We start from the raw sequence: 6,731 nt of genomic DNA on the forward strand, positions 1-6,731 counted from the left end.
AGTGACTTGCCCAGGCTCACACAGCTGGGAAGTGTCTGAGGCCAGATTTGAACTTAGGACCTCCTGTCTCTAGTCCTGGCTCTCAATCCACTGAGCTACCCAGTTGCCCCCAATCATATCTTTTAAACAGTTTTTTGTGCATGAGCCAACTGATAATATACTGCAGCCTACTTAGGCTCACCATAAATTACATATGGGGAATACTTTAGAGCATAACATTTAAGGATATACTTTGCTCTACCAAATGCATATAAATATGCATGTGTATATATGTGCACATGTATATACATATATATGTATACATAAATATATGAGTAGTTAGATGATGCAGTGGATAGAGTGCTGGTCCTGAAATCAGGAAGATTAATCTTCCTGCCTTCAAATCTAACCTTAGACCCTTATTAGTTGCATGACTCTGGGCAAGTCAGTTAATCCTGTTTTCCTCAATCTCCTTATCTGTAAAATAAGCTGGAGAAGGAAATGGCAAATCTCAAGTATCTTTGCCAAGAAAACTCCAAATTGTGGCTCAAAGATTCAGAAACAACTGAGATGACTAACCAATATATATACATATATATATGCTTGTGTGTATTTAGGTGAGGAGGGTATGTATATATGTGTAAGTATGCATGTATCTGTGCATGTATACATATAAGTAAATATACATATACACATATGTGCACACTTAGGCTAAGAGTGTATGTATGTATGTACTCAACATACAAGAGAAACTATGAAGTACTTCTAGTCTTCCCTATACTTTTCAGTCAATTTTGTGACTATGAGAAGGTATCTCCTGAAGACAATAATCTGCAGAGAAAACCTACCTGTTCCCTTCTCATTCTTTTATCAAATATATCCTCCATATGAGTGTACCTAATATGAGAAAGTAGGACTAAGGGGTTTCTCAATTATCTTTTTAGTTATATGATTTTTTTTCAGTTGGGAATGGTTAGACTTCTGCAAGAAATAAGGATCATCAGAGTTGATACTTTTATTTTTATTCATTTTCTTATTTCAGAATCAACTGCTCCAACTGTTCCACAAACATTCTACACAAGACTAGTGCCAGCTGGATGCATTAATTTATAGATTCTCTACCTGTTTTTTTTTAACTATTCCTATAACTGTATCTTGATTTGTCTCTGTAATTCCATTACTTTTTTATATACATTTAAAAACTTTCACCTGAGAAGAGGCAAACTGACTCCACTTGATTACCAAAAGGGTCCATGAGAGAAAAATGTTAAGAACCTTTGTGTTAGAAATGAAAGCAAGTTCCTAAGAGAAGGCTTCTTGGATTCAAGTCCCACCAATGACCACCGACACATACTGGCTGTGTGATTCTAAGCAAGTAATTTAACTTCTCAGTGTCACCAGGCAACTCTCTAAAACCTTTCATTGCAGAACTATAATTTTAGTTTTTCTCACCAGGAGCTCACTTCATTGAAATCACAGGTCTGAATTTAAATTTGAAAAACAACAACAACAAAATACTGCGTGTATACACAAAGCACTGTCTTGAGAAGTAGGGATAGAACATTTTTATTTTTAGTTCGAATTGGGGTTGTCATTCTCATTTCTTCTTGTTTTTAGCCTTTAAAAGTTTTCATAATAAACTTAGCCTTTACTCTAACAAGTCTTTGACTTAACTACACACAAAAACCTGATTCAACTGCCTCTCACTCTAGTAACCTTTCTACCACTTGAAAGTTTTTTTCTGTGATATTATTCAGAATTCATTGTTTATAGCCAATACCTTCCAATTCTTTTGTGAAGGATTTGATACATAGCCATGAGTTTTCTAAAAAATCCCTTAACCTTTTTTTTGATATCTTAATCCTGAATTATATTTTCAAATACATTTTTACAACTCTCCACAAAATCAGTGAAAAATAAGATAATTGTTGAATTGAGTCGAGGATATTAGGAAGTTCTTTGTGAAATTTTTCATTTCTTCAACCTCTGAAGCAAATGCTAAATCATAAACTGAGATTATTATTTACCAAATGGTTTCCTGCTTCTGCTCATTATAAATAGCCCAAGGTGAGTTTCTTGTTGTCTTTGAGCACCTTGTAAAATCAACTGCACCAATTATTTTTTTTTCTCTTCTCTGAGAATCTATAAGCCATCTGTCTATTTATCTGCAACTTAATTTTGGTCTTCTGGTTTAACTTACAATGGAAATGTCAATCTTGATGTAGTTTATCTCCTGCTAGAGAAGCAACAATATGTTAATCTTTGTCAGTTGTAGAAAAGCTTTACAATTCTTAATACCCTCTGCTCCCTTTTTCCTCTTTTTGCCATGATCACTTTGGAAAAAAAAAGGAAGGATTGCATGGAGCTGACTGTATTATTATTTTTTAAGTCAAGTAATTTATTAATTAATGGCCTATGTACTGGCCTCTTAGAGTTAGCAAGGCTGGTCTTAACTAGGGCACTGTTTCCAGGACTATTAAAAAAAAAAAAACCTCTTACCTTCTGTCTTAGAATCAAAATTAAGTATTAGTGCTGGACAATGGGAATTGTGACTTGCCCAGTGTCTTACAGCTAGAAAGGGTCTGAAACCAGAATTAAACTCGGGATCTGCCAGCTCCAGGTCTGGTTCTATATCTACTGAGCTACCTAGCTGCCTCCGTGACTGTTTTTGAAGTGTCTCTCCATTAACAGAACCTGCTGGCTGTTGCTATGCTTTGCTAATATAGCCTTTGAAAAATCCAGGTTTCCATAAGACCATGATGAGAAAAAATTCTAGCCTAGATACATTGGCATCCTCTTCAGGATGTCAGGAGGACCTGAAAAAAATCCTCAGAACATTGAGTGAACCCTGCTGTGTCAAACTCATAGGCAGACACAGAGAAGAACAACATGGAGTAATGTGTGGGCATAGAAGAGCTATGATCTTCGGTACTAAAGAAAAAGTCCAAATAAATACAGAAGGACATGGTAGAAGTGACACATTTTAAAGCATCAAGGGATCAATTATTAAGGTATCTGAATAGACAGAAGACAGAAGACAGACAATGTGTGGGGGAAAAATCTTAGATTTTATAATTACCTTTTCCTCCAAAAAAAAATCTGAGAGTAGCAATAAGCATTAATCCTTCTTCCTACTGTAACATTTCTTGAAAAAAACTTTTTCTGAGAAAGTCTGCAAATTATGCATCCTTCAGTTAAGCTGCAAAATTCCTTTATAACCACCAGCTTACTTATGAAAGCAAAAGCCCATTTTTGATACCAATATTCTCCTGGTATTGCTGTATGGTAAGTGAGAAATAGAATAAAATGTTTTCCAAAGAATTAAAATGAACATCACACAGAGAGTAGTGAATGGAGAGGAGTATAATAGGAATGGACAAGGTGCTACATGTTACAAATGAGAGACTTCAAAAACTATGAGTAAAAGATGTCATCCACTCCCAGAACACTGCATATGAGATTCATTGTCACTTGGGCATTTAGTGTGTCTAACCAAGTGGAAAAAACAAGAGATTAGGGAATGTCTATTGTCCAGAGCATGCAGTGGGATGGACAAGCTATATAACTTAATCCTTTATTATATAAACTGTAACTCAATGATGAATTGGGTCCAGAGTTGAATAGAAGAGTTGGATGAATTATCTTTTAAAAGTTATTAAGTTCTTTTAATAACCCTAAGCTTCTCCCTGGCACTAAAGCTCATCTCTTTAAAGTTGATATTCTTATAGGACTATTGTATGTCCACAAGGTACAGATTAGTGCACTCTCCAAATAATTTAAGTCGAGTTTCAGCCAAAAGAATGAATATGTGAATGGTAGATGTGATCAGGAAGCAATGTACCATAAAATGAGCTTACAAAGGAAAAGTAGCATAAAGGATAACAGTCAGTCAACAAGCACTTACTATGTACTAAGCATTGTGCTAAAAACATATATGATTCAATATATAGACTGGACACATGCTGGCAGTTAGTGATAACCACTATATCCTCCTTAGGATGTCAGGTGGATTAGAAAATGGCCCTCATTCTTGCTGTGGAAAACTCATAAGTAGACACAGAGAAGAGCCACATGGAGAAATGTGTGGGCATAGATGGGCAAAGGAATGTGTGGACAGGGATGGGCTATGATCTCTGTCACTGGAGAACATGCCCATTGAATGAGATCACAGATCCATTTGAGAATTTGAGCACTGACGTATGCTCTTAAAGGGACACTAATAGGAACACACCTAGAAGAAGGTGACCTGGATGGTGAGGGAACTGGAAACCAGATGCCTGAAGAAATTTTGAATGTTTAGCCCAGGGAAATAGACACTTAGAAGAAACATTATTTTTATACTTTGAAAATATTACTAAAGATGAAAAACCAGTGTCAGAAAGGTATCTTTTTATGATTCACTTTTGTTCATACCATTCTCTATACTGGGATGACCTCCGTTCCCACCTAACTAAATGCTCATTCTTCTAGTCCCATGTCACTGGAAAAACCTTCTCAAGCCAATCCAACCCACACATCTCACCATCCTCTGAAATCAGAGCACTTGTCTCTATTGTTCATTTGGTAATTGATCAAGTCCTGTCTGGTGACATATTTAAGTCTTGTATTAATAAAATTTTTCTTATAAACACTGGACCTAAAGTTATGACATGGGAACTCATCCTGACTTTCTCACTATCTGTATGACTACAGACATTTAGGATTCACTTTTACAACCTGTATAATTTATTTCAAATTAATTCAAATTTGGAGAAACTAGATTTAATAAATCTGCAATTAGCTTTAGAAAGTTCCTTGTAATTTTGCTACTACCAGCAATGCAACAAGGCAGGTCACTCCTGAAGGACTTGTGTGATAGAATGTTATCCATAATGAGAGAAAAAATGGTAGTAGAAATGCAAAAGCAAAACATATGATTTCACTTATCACATGTATACATGGGTATGTGATTTGGAGTTTAGGCTTTAAAAATCAGTCTATGGGAAAAATGAGTATTATGGAAATAGGTGTCATGTGATAACATTTGTACAACCCAGTGGAATTGTTTGTCAGCTCTGGGAGGGGAGAAGGAGAGGAAAAGAAAATGAATCATGTAAACATGGAAAAATATTTTAAAATAAAATCTTAAAAAGAAAGTTTCTTGTAGCTCTAAAATTTATGTTGTTCTCTGCATGTCTTCTCTTCTTAGTTAACTTGTAGTCTCGAATTGAATATAGATTCTTTTTTCCCTGCTACAAGACCCAATAGTATATTTCATTCATAAATTGGTACTGAATACATATTTGTTGATTGATTATATTTAGGTCCCTCCACTAAAACTCAGCAAGGATTTATTAAAATGATTATTAAGAAGAAAACAATATGCCTTGAATATATTCTTCAATTTATATGTAAATATATATTATGTATATGTGTATGTTTACATGTATATATGTGTGAGTGTATATTCAAATTTACCCTAAAGTCTCAATGATCCACAAGCATTGTTCACTGCCTGATTTTTTTTTTTATGTATAAAAATGGTTAGGCAAAACTCTCAAGTATATCCTCAAAACATCAGGAGAAAGGCAAGAAGGCCTCCACCATGTTGGATGGAACTCCTGATGCATGAACAAGGGAGACTCAGGTGTAGAAAGGTTGAAATCTGCATCAGTGACATCATGGAAATATTTACATATATACATGCACACTGGATGGGTACTTTGGTAACATGGCAGTGACAAGGGAGATGGGTCTTAAGAGGCAGGAAAACCAGGATTTAGTTCTTACCTTTGGCATTGGCTACATGACCCTGGGAAAGTTGTTTAACTCCAATTCCCTAGGCACTTTGCTAAGAATATAAGATAAAGAGGAGCGACTAGTCTGTATTGATAAAGGTAAAGTTTCCAGGTAGATATAGTTTCCTGATCAGGAATTCGCTATACTACAGATGTGGTCCAAAAATGTATGTGTGTGTGTATATATATATATATATATATATATATATATATATATATATATATATATATATATATATGTCATTATTTTTCTTATTATATTTGACACTGACCTAAGGAATCTAGATTGATTTAAAAAGGAAGGTATGCCAACCCTTTATTCTACTTCCATTTATTCAGAACTGATATCAAGGATCACAGGGCTAGTGCTAGAAGAGATTTCAATTTCCAACTAGTCCAACCTCCTCATTTTGCAGATAAAGATCTAGAAGTTGAGAGAGTTTAAAATGTCTTGCCCCAAGGTCACAAATCAGGATCGGAGGCAGGATTTGAATCCAGGTCCTCCTCTAGACTCCAAAATTAGAATATTCTTTCCAAGCTTCTTTGCATTACTATTCTATAACTTAAAGTCTATTAGTTCACCAAACAAACAAGGTGTTAAACACTTTTTTGCATATTTTTCTTTTTTCTTATTTTTCTTTTAAGTCCATCTATTTTATGATTCTCAGTTTTCTCATCTGAAAATAAAGAGATTGGAGATTACCTCAATTTCCCTTCCAGTTCTGAATGCTACCATAGTATAAGTCTCTGGATTTCCATGTCCAGAAGGGGAGAGGAGGGACTGGGAAGAATCACTTTAAGAGGAGACAGTAGAGTCTGTTCTTTTCCTAGCCTGAACAATAAAATGGGTGCCTCTGGGGTTGTGTAGGACAAAATGATACCAGCTGTCCAAGTTTTTCTCAACTTGTCAGCTTTTCCCTCTACCCAGCAAGGTAGATGGGAAAGAGCTCAGAAGTTGAAACCAGGAAGATCTGA

The 6,731-nt window shown here is 35.2% G+C and overlaps 1 protein-coding gene across 1 annotated transcript in view; it reads right to left on the reverse strand.

Moving 5' to 3' along the window:
- Positions 1-6,731, reverse strand: part of DAW1 (dynein assembly factor with WD repeats 1) — a 55,256-nt gene that overhangs the window by 47,331 nt on the left and 1,194 nt on the right. The gene's annotated exons all lie outside the window — the stretch shown is intronic.

The sequence above is a fragment of the Monodelphis domestica genome, chromosome 8 (assembly GCF_027887165.1).
Source record: "Monodelphis domestica isolate mMonDom1 chromosome 8, mMonDom1.pri, whole genome shotgun sequence".
NCBI lineage: Eukaryota > Metazoa > Chordata > Mammalia > Didelphimorphia > Didelphidae > Monodelphis > Monodelphis domestica.